General features: G+C 38.9%; 1 protein-coding gene across 8 annotated transcripts in view; it reads right to left on the bottom strand.

The window, feature by feature from the left end:
- DLGAP1 (DLG associated protein 1) overlaps positions 1 to 18,084 on the bottom strand; it is an 893,154-nt gene that overhangs the window by 757,480 nt on the left and 117,590 nt on the right. For all 8 annotated transcript variants that reach the window (XM_053902457.1, XM_053902459.1, XM_053902453.1 and 5 more), the window contains exon 2: positions 14,748 to 14,894. The gene's annotated coding sequence lies outside the window, so the exon portion shown is untranslated. The remainder of the gene's footprint in view (positions 1 to 14,747; positions 14,895 to 18,084) is intronic.

Raw genomic sequence — 18,084 nt, 5'->3', positions numbered from 1 at the left:
GAAAAACAGGGAAGAACGGCCAAAAAAAATTTTTTTTTCAATCTTCTATTGCTATCTAGGACTTTCTGTTTCTACTAGTTGAAAATAGGATTGATTAAAGGGAAATCAAAAGCAGCACATCTTCTGTGCCCAACAGAATCCATCATATTGACATTCTCCTCTAAATATTTCTCATCAGTTTGGGCAGCCCATGTTTATTTGTCTATGTATTATATAGCACTGTGCATTGTGAAAGCAATAAAAATAACAATCTCACGTAGGTATCATAATACATAACGACGTATTCAAATTCTATATTGGATATCAAGATATCACAAGTTTTAGTCACTAGGCACAGTCATGCAATACAGTAGAGCAGTGTCTCTGGCCTTTAATTGCTCCCTTCCTGTGATCAAGTGCTTTTACAGGGTAGATGAGGAAGACAGCAATCAGGCAAGACTGGGGGGCACTGGGGTAAGTAACGGTCCTGCTTCAACTTCCACTCCGGCAAAGTCTTCCTTGGAGATAGCCTCGAAACTGCACTTCGCTCCCCTGTTATGACTGTGCCCTGGAGCACCATGGATTAACAGAGAGGTCTCCAAGGACAAAATACAGCACCGACACAGCTCAGTTTTGAACAGAGTCAGCCTCTGCACAGCCCTCTGCCACTGCATTCTATGTGCCTGGCTGCAGCCACATCCTGATACGCCAGGAGGGACGTAAGGCACTAGAGCTGAACGTTTATCGAGTTCTGGCTCTACCCTGTGGCCCAGAGGTGATTAAATGATCAGGATCAACCTTTTCTAAGCCCTGTTGGTTACCCTGTACCACAATTTGGTCAGTAGATCCATTACTTTTTCCCCCTTGTCCATATCCCTGCCGAGGTTCCAGGTTATGTAGGATGGGGATCTTGTTTATTGCCACCCGCACCCCCCTTCTAGGGATTCAGTGCGTTTAAAAAATTTGGGGGGGGGGTGCATTTTCTACTACCAATCCCTCTCCTACCCCACTGATCTTACTGCATGACCTAACTCAAGCCTACTGGCTAGGTCTACACGGAGATACCCGAGACATGAGCTACCGTAAGCGGACATGACACTTTCCCAGTTTTACTCTTTATATACAAAATTTGAAAGAGCGTCGGAAATAAGGTACACGTTTACACTTTTCTGTTTTGTACACAGCATCAGAGTCACACTATTGACCTTAGATTCCTTGCTGCTCTGCTCCATCACCTCTCAGGATGCCTGTTCATCCCTTGCCATTTGACCTCTGCCACGGACACATTCACGGGCTTAACCGTCGTCATCTGGTACCATCTTTCAGAATCATACAGTCTGCTTACTCGGACTGGTTTGCTCTAACAACACTGGACGGGCCATGCCCAATCATAACATCACGTGAAAAGAGAGGCGTGGCCATCGTATTAAAGTAGTAGCATATATATTTGTTAAGACACCATGGCACGTAATTGCCATTGCAAATGTACTCAATGTAGTTTCCTATATCATCTAAAAAATAAAGGAGTCTATTTCTTCCTCTATTTTACGCTCCTGAAGTTGAGATTGAAAGGATTGGAGGGAAAATCTGTTTTCCAGGGCTCCAAGGTCAGTTTTTCATGAATAATTCTTTCACTGTACTTACTGATACTAACAAGTCAGCAAGTTAACAAGCTCCCCCTACAGTGAATTGCATACTCCCTACTCACCTCTGATTTGATTCCCACTTCACAATCTCTTTTTCTCCCTCTCTCCAAGTGCAGAGATAGGATGGAGGGGAAACAGCTGAAGAGTAATTAGAAATTGATCCCACAGATGATCAAACACCAACTTTGACAGTTGTTTCAGTTGGGATCATGTAGAACAGTGACTAAAATATATAACAAGAACTAAGAGTTGTCTTTGAAAAAGGAATAGCTCTCTACTTATGAGCAAGTGGTATTAAAAAGGAAAGCCCTGGTTAAAAAGAAAACCTATCCTAGCATCCTGACATGGTCAATGGCTCCAATACTTCCCAAGATTCTTTTTATCTCAGACATCACTAAGGTAACATTTCTTTGATGGCCTTGCCATCCGTCGTTCAAAGGAAAATTCAGGGCATTTCTACCGCTTCACACAGCACAATTTCCAAATCATTATGGAGCCTAAGCGTTACTAAGATATGAGCAACTGAGCCATAAAACTACACTGTGTGAAAGACAGGAGGAAATCTGAAAATTGTAACATACTAAAATCAAGCCCAATTCACGTGCAGGCAAAATTTAAAACAATGCATTAAGCCAATTCTCAATGAGCGTCTTGAAACTACAATGAGTACGCAGAGTGTGGTTGCATTCCAAGGGTATCCACAGAATATAGTCACAAAGGCTTTCATGGAAGATACTAAAGTTCCATCTTGAGGCCAAGAAAACTGGTAAGAGAGCAAGGTCTGTTTTCTTTATTTTTCAAAAATGTCATTTTCAATTTGCAAGTTCATTAAGAAAGGCCATCAATATAAGCCACTATATTTCAATAATAAAACCTCAGTGTATTTACCTGCCTAAGTAAAGATATTATATCTTAAACGTTTATGTTTAGGTCTCAAAGTATCTTATATTCATTATTAATATCAAAACTATTTTACAGAGCTTCTGATTAAGATAGTATTGAATTTTTTATCAAGGTATATTTCAGAGTCTTTTTTGTGTTTTAACAAAATTCCTAACATCTGATTGCTTCACTAATAGTTACTGTTGTTATAAAAATTTAAAGTTATGAATGCATCATCTGTGGAACAGCAAAGAACACTGATAACCTATAATGCTTTTCTGAGTTTCTTTTTTTAAACACGGTGCTGTATCATCTTATTTTCTTCTGTATGATCAAATTTAAACATTCAGTGAGTATCTAACTTTGCTCTAAGTGCTAAGAATGCAAAGACTAAAAAGACCAAGGAGTGCACGGTCCAGTTTGGAAACCAAAACAAATAAACCTAGCACGTGAAATGTGTTAATAAATCACATGGAAGGTCCCAGGAGGAGAAACTGATTTTACCTCTTATAGGTAGCTATCATAGATTGTTATGGAAAGATGGACATATTTCCACCAAGTCTGAAGATTTTGATAGAAATCAACCGGAACACAAGGTAGGGAAAGAGATTTTGTGAAGGCTCGATTAAATCAAAGGTGCAGCATTTCAAGGGACAGAATAAAAGGAGAACGAAGAGGAGAAGAGAGGAGATGGGCCATTTGTGTCCTTACATCCCTGTCTGATTTCCATACTTCAGACAGTAGCCGCTGAAAGTTCCCAAGTAGGATAATCACATTTGAACTTCAGAAACAGAACTGCGCAGCAGCTGGACGAACTTTCAGCACCTCCCACTCAATCCACCTCCATCTTTGCCTTCTTCCCCTTCAATTCTGAGGCACATGCGTCCACCCCTTCTGTGGTCTCAGCCTGGGAATCCCCAGAGGGAACGTGACCCGTCTCTGGTCTCTTCTGCCTTCTACTTTCAGCCTTGTCTTTGCCATGAACATTTCTGGGTAAGAATTCCTTTATCAAGTATTAGTTCAATTCCAGAAGGAACACTTTCCAAAAAAAATAATGGCAACACGGTAAAAAGCCCTAGAGGCACTCCCCCCTAAACACAGCATGCTTTGAAAGGTGGCAGTTATGGGAAAGAGCGAGATAGAGTATTATTGCTCCTATTTCCATTGTTTGTCCCTCCCATGATTTTAGAGCTGCTTGTGGCATTTTAGCTGGTGGGCTAGGGGAAGTGACCCCCAACAACTCAAAATGTGGAAGAGAATGCCTCTTTGATGAGCTCTGTTTTTCTTTCTAGATGCATTCAAAATGAACAGCTATACGGGACATACTTTTTCAAGGTTTGTTTGAATTAAATATATTTATTCTTTTATTATAGCTCAATAAACGCAATAGCCTGTCATAGTCTGGAGAAGCTTACAATCCTCTTGTTCTCTTGAACACACCCCCACAGTACATTCTGACTCTCTTCTTAGCCAAAGTAGTAGCTAAAGAGAGTAGGAGGCAAATACATGAAGCCAGCAGGAGATCTATCAAATGTGGGACTTCATCATCAATGGGTCTAAGTCTCCTCCATTTTCTCTCCTGTAAACACAACCAACAGCTATGATTTTAATTCATTCTTGCCCTCATTTATAATGAATTAAAGTTGCCCTTTCCAAGCTCTAAAAAAAATCTGTGGTAGAAACCCTAATTAAATTTTACACACACACATGCACACACGCACACAAACAATACCACTGCAAAAAAACAACCTCATAAGAATGAAATAGAAGACTGATGATGGAAATAACCAATGATTCTCAGATGTTTAAAAAAAGTAATTACCAGAACCACTCCTCTCCTTGTATCTATTACACATTATGAAATTTAATGAAGCTCTTCTGGAGCCTAAAATAAACTTTTTAACACTTTTAATTCTAGGACTTTAGGATGGAAAAGTGGATATTTTTGAACAAACAGCACTAGATACAATTTTAAAAATGGTTATTAACTTTGTCATCATTCATAAAAGAAAAGTATTTTAAAAACCTGTATCAATACTGTTTTCTTATCTCAGTTTGAGGATTATGCAGTTGAATACAGAAATCATTTTTTAAAATTTTTTAATGTTTATTCATTTTTCAGAGAGAGAGAAACAGAGCATGAGTGGGGGTGGGGCAGAAAAGAGAGAGACACAGAATCCAAAGCAGGCTCCAGACTCTGAGCTGTCAGCACAGAGCCCGACGACACGGGGCTTTAACTCATGAGCCATGAGATTATGACCTAAGCCGAAGCTGGAGGCTTAACCAACTGAGCCCCCAGGCATCCCCAGAAATCATTTTCAATGTAGAAAATCAATTCTTCATATTGTCAGCGTTTGTATTCACTGTAAGCTTATAAATCTATGAGTATTAACATAAGTTAGTGGAAATAATTTACACAGGCTCAATCTGTGTTAGCCATAAGAAATATTACATATTTATAAGTATTATGATGTAGCATCAGGATTTTACCAGTGACTAAGCTTAGTGTTCATGGTTGAAAGCACTCAATCATTGAAAGTGGGAAGCAACTGTGGCACAATACCCAGCAGCTCCAAGTCTGGGGATGGAAGCAATTGGTCCTGTCCTTTTAATTATGGTGAAAAACAAGACTCCTCCTGGAGTTGGAGATGAACTCCTTGAGAGTTTATCACTAGCAACTTCCAACTTCAAGTAGCCTCCAGCCCACAGATCACACTCACTTTAAAATCAGACTCTAAGAGAGGATACTAATGATTTCCAAAGCTGATAATATCCATCTGGACACCGAACACAGCTTTTGAGCATTCCAAGAAGAGCCAGAGTGGAACAATAGGTCATCTGAGGAAAATACTAAACTAATTCAGTTCAATAATTGAAAATAATAATGAGAATTCAAAACCTGTTACAAGAACATTCTATATTTTACCGGTTAGGACATCCCTCGATTCTAGGTATTACGTAGCAAAGAGAGGAGGTAGCTGGGAATGAAATAGACACTCTGAAACATTTTTTCATGAATATTTTATGCAGGAAACCCAATATTTTCCAACAATTGTATTTGTCCAATGTTTTTCCCTCTTCAAAGTTATAAGCAATCAAGAGCTTTTAAATTCTGGAATTTTTGATTCAATCTGGAAATCCAGTAATACATGTCGCTCAAGATTGTAAATATAATGAACCATGCTTCTGGTCTCTGTAGAAAATCAAGTATTTCTATCTGTGCTTCAATGAAATATAATAAAATAAATGTACAATAAAATCATGTACAGCTTAGTATTTGGGAAAACAGATGCTTTTGTATCGACACCACTCGATCAGGATATAGAATATCCTTTGCACCTCAGAAAGTTCCCTTGTGCCCGTGGTACCTGATACTCCCACCCCACTCTCCATCACCGTAGATCATGGTTCCGCTTTCTGTCCCTGCAGTTTGCCTGTCCCAGAGTTTTCTATCAGCAGAATCATACAGTATGAGATGCTTTGTGTTTGGCTTCTTTCGTTTTGTAAAACGAAGTTGAGCTGTACGAAGATCTGTGAATTAATAATCTGTTCCTTTACAGAAGCTGAGAGCATCTCATTCTATCCCTCTTCTACAGTTTGTTTACTGGCGGTATTTCCAGTTTTTGTTATAAAGCTTCCAAGAACACCTGAAACCAAGACTTTGTGTCCACTTGTGTTTTTATTTCTTTTGAGAGATACCTAGTCCTGAGACACAAGGAAAGTGCTTGCTTTACTTGATAAATTGTTGCACAAAGCAGTCATACATTTGCACTTGGAAGGTATGAGATTTACATTGCTCTGCCCCCTTCCCAGCATGTGTTATTGTCAGGCTTTCCTTTTACTCATCCCGCTGGGTGTGATTTCATCTGAGGTTTCCATTCACATGTATCTAAAGATGTGGAGCATCTCTTCATGAGTTCATTTGCCATTTCTTACATATTCTAGAGTGAAATGTCTACTCAAATAACTAGGTTAAGTTGTCGAGTTCATATGTATACTAAGCACAACATTGTATCTCTTTTACATAGGTTTTCCCAGTCTGTGTCGTGTCTTTTAATTTCCTAAGCAATGTATTATGAAGAACAATAGATCTTAATTTTTACAAGTCTAATTTATCATTTGTTTTCCTTCTTATAAGTGCTTTTTGCCTCAGCTAAAGTCCCAAAAATAATCTTTTACTTTCTTTCACATGTTATGGATTGTATGTCTATCATCCAGATTGAATTGATTTTCTTTATAGGTGATGCAATGATTGGGGTTTACTTTTTTCCATATGGATATCCAATTCTTCCAGCGTCATTTGTTGAAAACAGTAGCAAATCTGTATGAAATTACTTTGGCTCATCCATCAGAAGTCAATTCACCATATTCGCAGACTTTTTTTTTTTCCATTGGCCTATATAAATATACTTGAACTCCACACTATCTTGATCAGTGTAGTATGTAATTTTCAAATGTAGTATATGGTAACAGTTGAAATAAAATACTGTAAGCTTTTGAATTTTTTTATTAAAGTGCTATTTTCTGGGGCACCTGGGTGGCTCGGTTGGGCTTCTGACTTCAGCTCAGATCATTATCTCATAGCTTGTGGGTTTGAGCCCCGCATCGGGCTCTGTGCTGACAGCTCAGAGTCTGGGGCCTGCTTCAGATTCTGGGTCTCCCTCTCTTTCTACCCCTGCCCCCCTCCTTGCACTTTGTCTCTCAAAAATAATTTTTTTAAACTTTTTAATGGTTATCTATTTTCTTCGGGGGTGCCAGGGTGGCTCAGTCGTATTCAGATTTATTTCTTTCTTCATGGCTTTTTTATTTAAAAACATTTTTTTAATGTTTATTTTTGATACAGAGAAACACAATGTGAACAGGGGAGGGGCAGAGAGGGAGACAGACTACAGAATTAACTCCAGGTTCTGAGCTGTCAGCACAGAGCCTGACGTGGGGTTCAAACTCACGACCCAGGAGATCATGACCTGAGCTGAAGTTGGACATTTAACCCCCTGAACTGCCGAGGCGCCCCACCTCCTGGTTTTCTTTGGGGAAAAAAAAAATCAAAGGACCAATAAAGACTTGGAGTAGCACTAGGATATAGTACTACTGCAAATTTCCATTAGTTAGAGAAAGTGAAAACTCAAAGGAACATGTTTTAGAAAGCATTCTTAAGCTCCTGACTCAGAGGCAGGTGTGAAAGTGAGAAATGGTGTTTTAGTGATTGTAATCGCTTTAATTTCAGGCCTCTTGCCCAGCCTGCCCCAAGAAGACAGGGAAACCGCTGCACTCTTTTGCATTTTATATGCCTACAGAGTTGATCCTTTGTAAGATGCAATTTGATGTTCGCCTGTAGGACTTGAAGCTGTGAAGACACTTCCCCGAAGGCAGATTAGGGGCTTTTTGCCAACACTTTTGCAAACCGAGGTCAAGAAGCTTCCAACCATCATCACAGCAGAAGGACTCGTTGGCTACATAAATAGGGAGATGCTTCAGCAGCAACATCAGGAAATTCAGAAATCAAAGGAAATCCACGCGTTTCAAGTTGCTCCATCAAGAACTTGAGTTATCCCGTTTCTTTCCATCAACTTGTATGAAAATGGCATTCATCTGCTAACACTAAAAATGTCAATTGATACTAAATTGTTACAGATGAAGAGATGAAATTCACTTATGTATTCAGTTAGAAACGGTGTTTTTCATGAATGGGTGGCATTGATTTAGGGACTCAAAGGATAGGAGTTTTTTGTTTGCTGTTTAATCTGAGGATGTGGTCAATTATCAAAATAACCACAAATTCTTTCCTTCTCTGTATTCATAGTGAGGTCACAGATCCTCCCCTCCAAACGTCTGTTGCTTTGGCCAGTGCAACAACAGCAGAAGTGTTATGAGCAGAGTCTTGAACAGTGACTGTGCACTGGACCTTTTCCTCTCGATCCTTTCAATACCCAGTGTCCCTGAAAAGAGGCTGAGGCCATCCAGCTAGAGTTGAGAAGTACATGGTCCCAATTACCAGCCAACTGCCAGATCTGTTAGTGATGCAGTCTAAGGACTAGCAGTTCCCAGCTGACTCTCTAGCTGATCTCAAATCCATGACTAACCTAAGATCAGCAGAACCTCACCTAGAGCAGCAGAAACCGGAGTTAAATAAATGGTTGTTGTATTCAGCCATTAAATTTGGGGTGGTTTATTAACCATCAACGGTTGAGTGATACACGATGTGAGCGAGATAGGGCTTTAGGTAGGCGGAAAGAACTTTGTAGATGAGAATATTAATTTCAGCACAGCTGGAAGGACAAAAGGAGAATGGGACTAAGAGCAGGTTCTTACATTTCAGTCAATTTGACGGAATATATGAAATGTCACACCTCTAATTCGATTACTGGGTTTACGTTCAACCCAGACCATTTGAGATGACAGACCAAGAAAGAGATGCAGAATATGTCCTGTCCCTTATATTGGCCCATTATGCCTCTAGGTTCAAGACCAGTTCCAAACAAGAGTTGAACTGGGTTGAGATATTGGAATGAGACCCAAGAAATATGTTTTTGGAAATTCAAGCATTTGTTTTCATTAAGATAATCTTTACGGCCATGTAAATCCGTTTTCATTTTACTAAGCTTAAAAAAGCATTAAGAAGTTTATTTAAAAAAAAACTTGCCACTAAACTTTTCTTACTCTTTTTTTTTTTTTAATCTCACAGTGCACAAAATATCATTTTTCTCCATTGGAAAAAATAAACCCATAATTTTGCTTTTAGATACAGAGTCAGATTGTAAAAAATTGATAGTTGTAACTAGTTACTAACAGTGATGGGTCTAATCAAAATGGCCATAATGTATCTTGTTAACAGTCCTATATAGGAGCTAAAGTTTCCATTCATTTGCTTTTTCTTTCTACTGAATTTCTAAGAGTATAATTAATCAGAGTATCATTTTACTCTTACCCCCTTTCAGATCACGGTCAAAGAACCCTTCACAGAAGCCTATTTACAACTTCAGTCTCTTTCAGGTTTACTATGGGTTTCATAGAGAGTTGTGCTCACCTTCTTTATGGGACTTCCCTCAGTGAATATTTGCACTTGCATTGAATGATGTCTGTCTTCCTCATGGATTTGTAAACTCCTTGAGAGGCAAAGACCAAACATCTTTAGACTTTGCAATTTATTCTCGGCATGGAGCTCAGCGTCTGGCATCTAGCATTCACTCAACCAATATTTGTTGAGAGGGTGAAGTAATAAAGAGCGATCTCTTTAGCATGCATGCTGTCTCAGTTTAAATGCTAACAATGCCAAGTGCTGAGGTAAATTTATTCCAGTGAGATGCAACAGCGGGGGCACCAAACAGGAAAACAACAAAAAACAAAACTTGTAAGAATCAAGAAATGGAAAGGCCAGGTGGAACCAAAGCTGGGTGGTCCACAGGGAGAGATGGGTTTAGAGAGGGGGTTAGGACACCAATCATATGGGGACTTCTAGGTCCGGGTCAGAGTTCAGAGTTTACTCTGAGTGCAACGGGAGAGGCTGCAGGGATTCAACAGGATAATGATGGAACGTATGCTAAGATCATCCTTGGCTGCTGTGCCAGCAGTGGAGTGAAGGGAGGCAGGGGTGGGAGCTAGGAGAGAAGTCAGGCACTCTAAAGTAGTGAAGATTTTGACCTCTTGAGGTTCATGCTACAGATATGGAAAAAAGTGGATAAATTTGTGACATTTTCTTGAGGATCACTAGGCTATGTTTGACCGATGAGAAGAGGAATCGAGCTATTTCCCTGGTTTCTGTCCTGAGCAACTGAGTGGGTAGTGTTCCATTCACTGACACGCAGAGTCTATGGATGGGATAGAAGGGGCATGAGTGGAGGCATGGAGAAAATAGCATCATGTGGAAGCATTTAAGTGAAACTTGAAAAGTAAGCAAGATGGAAATTGGACATACTGTGCAGGCACTAATACAAAGAAAGCCGGAATAGCTTCAGTAAGGACAAGATTTTAGAACAAGAGATATAACAAGGGTAAACAGAGACATTTCGGTGGTAAGTCAATTCATCAAGACGGCCTGACTGTCCTTAATGGATCTGCACCTATTAACAAAGCCTCTTATCACAGGGGGTGGTATGTGTTAGAACCCAAAGAGAAATGGACAAGCCCACAGCTCTAGTCGAGAAACACAGTTTTTACAGGCAAACGGATGCTTCTTATAAATTATCTTTCCTAATCACACATGCTAATGAATTCACTCCAGTTTCTAATTTGTATTATGGAATATACATAATTCTAACTGACTTCTTTAGAACTGCTAAAATTATAGAATCTTAATTCTTCCTTGCTTAAAATTTCTCTGATACCAGTGCCAGGGATCTCCAAATCTTCATGACTCAATAATCCAACATGGGTATTATTTAACAAAAATAAAATACTCAATGTCAGTATTTACTCTTTACTGTGAATGCACATGTTCTGTCCATGAAAAACACAAGTTACTTCAAGCTTCTAAGTGTGATGTCAAGCCCACTAAAAATCCTTAACTTTGGAGTTTTTTTTTATTAAAAGATTGGAAAGACTTTCACATTTAAAATTCTCGCATTGAAAGTTTCCATGTTAACACCTGTGGTAATAGCATCATTCACATGTACCATTTTTATAGAGCCTTAAAATTCTAGAACACTTCCAGAAACATTATCTCACTCAATTCTCACACCTCAGTAATGTTGTTTCAGGAAACAAAGTGTATTTCAAGAGGCCAAAAAAGTAAGGGGCCTTAAGTCACAGCTACCTGGTCTTCCGACTTCATGTCCGCTCTTTCCTTCCCACAGACTTAGCTTTTAGGGCAAATGTAACAAAATAGAAGGTATTTGTGCACCCACATTATTCTTCTTGGCCTGATAACCCTCCATACTTTTTAATTGTACTGTCAGATTTTCAATACACCCAAGTAGATCTTAGTAAATTTTCCAAGTAACAGACAAAACATTTTGCTACTCCTAGACAAAATTGACTTTTACAAAAAATAAAACGTAAAAGGACAATTCGCTAGACCTCAATCTTCTTGAAATCCTATTATAGAAGTGAACCTCAATAAGGTTATGTATGCAACGACTCTTCTGGAAAAATGTCTAGAGTACTTAAAACAGTCGACGTTTCAGTGTTATTTAACAGCTAAGGTGTACCTAAATGTTTCATGAATATCATCTAGTTAATTCCAGACCTCTATGGAATTCTATGCTCTTTCCAGTCAATTCATACCAAGAATTATTAATTACTGTTATGCATATACTTTCAGGATGAGGGGATACTAATAACGTAAGGAAAACGTGAATAAGGAGGAGAAGTGTCCGTTTTCTTATAAAGCAGAAATAAGATTGAATAAGAATATATGCTAAGTACCAATGACATACGTTTTGAAAAAACAAAAAGATTTAAGTACTAAAAGCTTTTTGTCCCTGCGATTGCCCCAACAACTGAAATTCAACAAGACAATTGTGTTATCCTTGGATTCTGCCGTAAACAATACCAAATATGATTAGGTATTGACTTAATAAAAGGTCATAGCAATTAAAGCTGGCTTGAAGTCTCTGTTAACCACCAGTATCAACCAAATGTTTAGTTTCCTTCAGAACACTGGAGAATAGAACTTTTCTTCTAAGGAACTGTCCTGGAATATCCTAAACATATGTAATGCGACACCTGAAGTTTTCCCTTAGACTTTCACCATCCTTCAATCTACCCCTATTTCTACTCCTACCCAAGAATCAAAGCAGATACTGTAGGAGAAATAGGACAGACCACCTAGAAACTTTTCCAAAGCGGTACTGATGTTCATAACACTGCCTAGTTCCGTCAGACCAAAAACAGATTTTGGGTCCTAACTCTGAAGGCAACTTTTTTTTCCTCAAAGAGCCTTTGACAGGAGAGTAAACATGACAAAATAAAAGGTAGTTTTGAAATTAACTGATATAGGTTAGTCTCTGTGGCCACTCTACCCACACTCTATGCCTCTGTGCATTTCTTGGGGGTGTGACCTTGAGCAAGTCGCTGAATTCCTTGATCGTCATTGTACCGGGAAATGAAACGGGAATACGTACTGCATATAAAGTCAGAACTTCAGCTGGAGTAGGTAGTGCAAAGTGAAGGTGTCCTGGTTACTTAGTAGTTTATCATTTCACAGATTCAATAGCCTAGGTCATCAGGTGCAAGAGTAACATGTTATGGATGAAATGGCCCAAATCTGCTATTAAGAATCATTAAAATGTGAAGCGATTTAAAAGAGAAGTCGTACAGTTCCCCCTGGAAAGAATCAAATTTGGGAGTTTTAAAAGCGGTTGTCCTTGGAGGTAATTTGGTCACATCGCAAAATGAGATTTGCATTCACACTGGAGTTATTATATTCTATGGGCATAAAGTGATGAACATAATGAATCATGTTCAAAATTTAAAGCATGACCTGAGATCTTGCATCTATTACTGTTTTGTTAAAAATTCTGTAGAAAATTCTGCTTCAAGTTCCATCAACTAAAGACAACATCGGTGATCATACCAGAGGTGGGTAAGAATGTATTTAGGAAGAATAATTACAACAATAGCAGCCAACAGCAGTATCAGTAATAGCTCACATGCGTGGCATGTTTCTGTGTCATACACTAGGTCTCATTTAATGTTCCCAGAACATATTATGGGTAGATATTCTGTCGTTCTCATTTCAAACATGAAACTATTCGGAAGTAAGGTAACTGACCCAATATCAAGACCCACTACAAAGCGGCAGATTTGAAATCATCAAGCTTAAATTATCAGTGACCTTCAGAAATTTAATACATGCCAGATTTTTAAAAACTTCTACTCTTGAAAAATATAATAATGTCCTCCTATGGTTGACTAGGGAAGATGAAGGAATATTTGTGGTAGGAGAATTTACAAATGAGAAATTTAAGCCCTCCAAGAAAACAGTATTAAGATCAGGGATGAGTAAACCTACAAAAGCCCTGACAAATGTTTGCACAACCATGTAGTATAGTCATTTATTGAACGCTCAATGTGTACGTCCAGTACTAAGCGCTCTTCGTAAATTAGCACTTATGATTTTCACAACTACTCCAGAAGAAGTCATGGCCAAAAGGTGGCATAGTCAGAGTTCGAACCACAGATGCTCATTTGGTTCCAAAGCCCATGTGCTCAGCCACCGTGCTATGATCAAGGGCCTTTACATACCTTCAATCTTGCCAGTTTCCATTTATCAGGTTTTGTTCACTAGGAAACTTTCGGGACATCCCTTCCCCACATTGTACATAAGACACTTGAAAAGTTGTTACACATTGCAGGTGAATATGCATCCCAAGAGGTCTGGTCCCGAATCTTCTACCTGAATATTCAGTGTCTTTCCTTTTACATCTAGGAGTACTAACTTACCTGGAATCTCAGGTATTTGAGATGCAGAATAACCTGTATGCTTGAGAAGCAAAACCTTTGGACAACTTGTAATTCTCAACATCTACCCACCCCAGACCAATTCATGTTATGGCCAAAGCACCATTTTCATCACGTAGCTTGTGTCCTCATGGTACCTACTAGAGTGTCCTTCTAAGAGATGGCCTGTCACCTTTGGTCATTTAATTCATCACCCTCCAGGACTGCCTGCAGTAACTACTCCACTCTGATTCAACTTTACCATCTTTTTTCAAATCCAGGTCTGTTTTGCTGATTAAGCCCAACTGGAGTGACTGGCAATTTAGTGTATTGAAACAGAAGGTTTTGATGTTGAGCAAAAGATATACGGAAGTGAACTCACATGGATTTCAAGTACAGGTAAAGGAAGCTCACAGTTAGGGAAGGATTTGCATAAAGATAATCATAATAGGTACATTTTCATCATAACCCATTTCAAGGAGATAGCCTCTCCAATTTGCAGTCATTTTACAGCAGTAAAAATAATGTAGATTACAGCAATTACAGGTTTCATAAAACTGTATTGCTGTTATATTTTACAAGAATGCTTGCGTTGAAACTCCCCTTGTACTAAATGCTAAGTCCCTATACTTTACGTAAGTAATAAAAATAACTTTAAGTACATCAGCATATGCTTAGCTAGTAATAAACATTTCAATCCATATACCCATGTTTTTTTGCGGTAGCCTATTTTTTCCCATCCAACATGTGTCTGGGTTATTTAACGTAACGCTCCCATTTCTAACAAGGCAGAAAGATTTCAGAGCAGCTCATGAGGTCAGATACTACCTGCAAAGAGCAAACATATTTTGAAACTCTTACCCGATCTCAGTGAGATGAGCGTGATCTGTTCCACAACCCCATTGACGTGAGTTAACTGGAAGTGTGCTGGTCCCTTCCAGAAAGTGTACCGGGAAGAGGGATGAGCAGTGACCACTGAAGGTGCTCCAAAGCACCATTCACAAAGTCCTGAAACACAGGTGGCGACAGAAAACGAACACACATCTGTTAAAGCTGTGTCGTTACTTTTTCAATATTACATATACTTGTCAAACCACATGAATACTAGCCTCATCCTATCTTTTCAGCGTAATTCATTGGCAGGCTAACCTACTCATCAAGAATGTCGGCTCTGGGTCCAACGCCCAGACTTCATGTCACATTTCAGCCACCCACCTCCCTCTTGGACAAGCTGTGGACACCTTCTGCAGATAACCACGAAAAGAACAAATTAATAAAGGTGCTTTCAACAGTGGCTTGGTAACGAGTAGTTATTTCATCCCTTCCCTCATTTTTCTCCTTTTCTCAGCGAAAGAAAAGGGAACACTCGTTTATTGAGCATGTAATATAAAGCAGTGGGTGGTACTTTTTAGAAATTCTTATTTCATCTTCAGCTGACTTATTACTTCTCTTTTGCAAATAAGGAACCCAAGATTCAGGCAACTGGTAATTTATCCAAATTACACAACAAGACAGCAGTACAACTGGGACTGAAGCCATGTCTGTCTGATTTTCCAAAGCTGCTTCTGAACTCCCATGTTGGAAGAGTGATTTGGAATATTTTGATGCTATCCATAGCAAAGAGCAAATATATCAAATGTATTTATTTATTTTTTTTAACGTTTATTTATTTTTGAGACAGAGAGAGACAGAGCATGAACGGGGGAGGGGCAGAGAGAGAGGGAGACACAGAATCAGAAGCAGGCTCCAGGCTCTGAGCCATCAGTCCAGAGCCCGAAGCAGGGCTCGAACTCACGGACCGTGAGATCGTGACCTGAGCTGAAGTCGGATGCTTAACCGACTGAGCCACCCAGGCACACCCAAATATATCAAATTTAGCTGTTACTATTGGTTTCATGAAAAATACTAATTTTCATAAACTTGCCTTAAGTTTATACTAAGTTTTACGAGACAGAGTGCAACTGAAATTAGCCAATGAAACTCAGCATGTGAAACACATTAGAACATTCAAAGAAATTTTTCTACTTAATTATCATGAAGGAGTGATTTATACTAACATTTACTACCATGGAAAGATAATGGACAAAAGACAACTTTTTCAAATTACTCATCAAATTTACAGAACAATTAAGGCTATATACTAAGTCCATTTGATATTTTTTTTTCATTATAATAGTAGTATCTTTATTAGAAATCTGAATACAATAGAAAATAAAAACATTTAACCTATTTCCACCACCTCATTATAGCCATTGCTAACAACATGGTATATTATTTTCCAGACTATTTTTCTAAGGTGAGCTTTTTTCCTACACATATAACAATACTGTATTGTTTACTTACTTAATATGAACAAGCAGTTCGTATTAACTCAATATGAACAAGCAGTTCAAGGTTTTAATAGTTCATAAATATTTTATTAAATAATGTATTATATACTTTACATAAAGTTTCACTTTTTTTATATCATGGAACACAGATGCGTAAACCCTTATGACAATACCAGACTCCAACAATTCTCTTAAGGATTTTCTTAATTCTTATTTGGTAGGAAAATCACATCTGACCTGAACTGACATGAAGCCACTATTTACAATGCTCAATATGAATATTCTTATAATTTACAAAGAAAGTATTAATGGGTTTAACTATGGGCCCTTCCCCAGAACACCCTGGGGGGGGGCATTATATCATATTGCCTCTATATATTTCATATTACTTTTCTAAAATCTAACAAAGTCTGATTTCTGAAAACTTTAGAATTTTTGATGAGCAGTTGCAGACCTAAAATAGTAACAAGGTCTTACGTGGGGCTTAGCATTTGCCAGGCACATTGTTTTAATTGCTTTACGTATAAAAATCCTAATACCCTGACAAGGTAGGTACTGTAATTAATCTCATCTTACAGATGGGCACACTGAGGCACAAGGAGCCTCAGTAACTTGCTTGATTTTACATCAATAGGAATGACAGAACCACAGCCTTAATCCATATAGTCTAACTCCAGCAAGCAAATTCTAAATCAACGTTCCTAACCATTGGCTTCGCTTGCAGAGGTCGAATCACCAGATCGACCAGCAGGTGCAAGATTTCAATGTATATTCACAGGCCGTCTTCTTAGAACGTGGTATTTGTGCTAGTCATGACACAGAACGACAAGCAGTTTGATTTCATTGCTGTCACTGGATGTAACTTTTACATTTTTGGTATTTGTCAGGCAAAGGAAATGAACTTCCTGGTTGGCTTTGATTTTAGCTTGCTTTTTTGTGATGGTAAAGATGAAAATGTTTGCCCATATTTGTTATCCCGTTTGGTTTTCCTCCTTTCAATTATGATTGCACACCCGTTGCCTAGAGTTACAACTGTCTACTGGTATATTCCAGTTCCTTGGGCGCACCTGATGGCCTCCTCCAAGATTGTCACTATGTTGTCTGCTGACGCTATTTCACACCTGCGGGAGAGACTTTGTAGCTCCGAGGCACGTGCATCTGGAAAAACCCAATCAACCCAGAGGGGCCTGACTTCCCACCCTACCTGCTCCCCACCCCTCTCTTTCATCCCTCCTTTCTTCCCCAATCTCCACCATTCACATGACAACTGCTGGGATGAATGACTTGGAATCCCTTGCAATGTTCTCCCAGGAGGACTCTTCTTTGGCTGCAGCTTCTCCTGAGTCAGAAACATCCCACATCTGTAACACTGCTTGGTGCCTTTCAACAACTCCAGTCTGAAGTTCACGCCTTCCAGCTCTATACTGTTTTGCCCATTTTTATCACCTACCACCATCATCGGCATTCTTCATTGTTTGCTTAGGGAATAAATTTTGATTGTTCCATGAAGAACTCATCCAATATTCCCATCTTCTGGTGTTAGCTCATCACCTCTGCCAACCTTTGGCTTTAGAGAGAATGAGAAGGCAAAGCAATGTCTCCTATAAATCCTTTTCAAAAACCTATCAAATTTCTAGCAACATAAGCTGGAGAGGAGACTAATGCAACTATTTTTCAGCCAGTCCTACATGCATATGTGTGTGTGTGTGTGTGTGTGTATGTGTGTGTGCCTATGCACGAGCGAGACATTTATTATTCTAGCGGTATGTAAAACTACGGTTTGTTTTATATCATCATTAATACTTGGGATTTTCAGTCTTTTTCATTTAGTTACCTTAGTGGGCATATCGTGGCATTACATTGTGGTT

The sequence above is a fragment of the Panthera pardus genome, unplaced genomic scaffold (assembly GCF_024362965.1).
Source record: "Panthera pardus isolate Hobbes unplaced genomic scaffold, ASM2436296v1 HiC_scaffold_15, whole genome shotgun sequence".
Classification (NCBI taxonomy): Eukaryota; Metazoa; Chordata; class Mammalia; order Carnivora; family Felidae; genus Panthera; species Panthera pardus.
The sequence above is the reverse complement of the archived record's forward strand: the minus strand, read 5'-3'. Positions and strand labels throughout refer to the sequence as shown.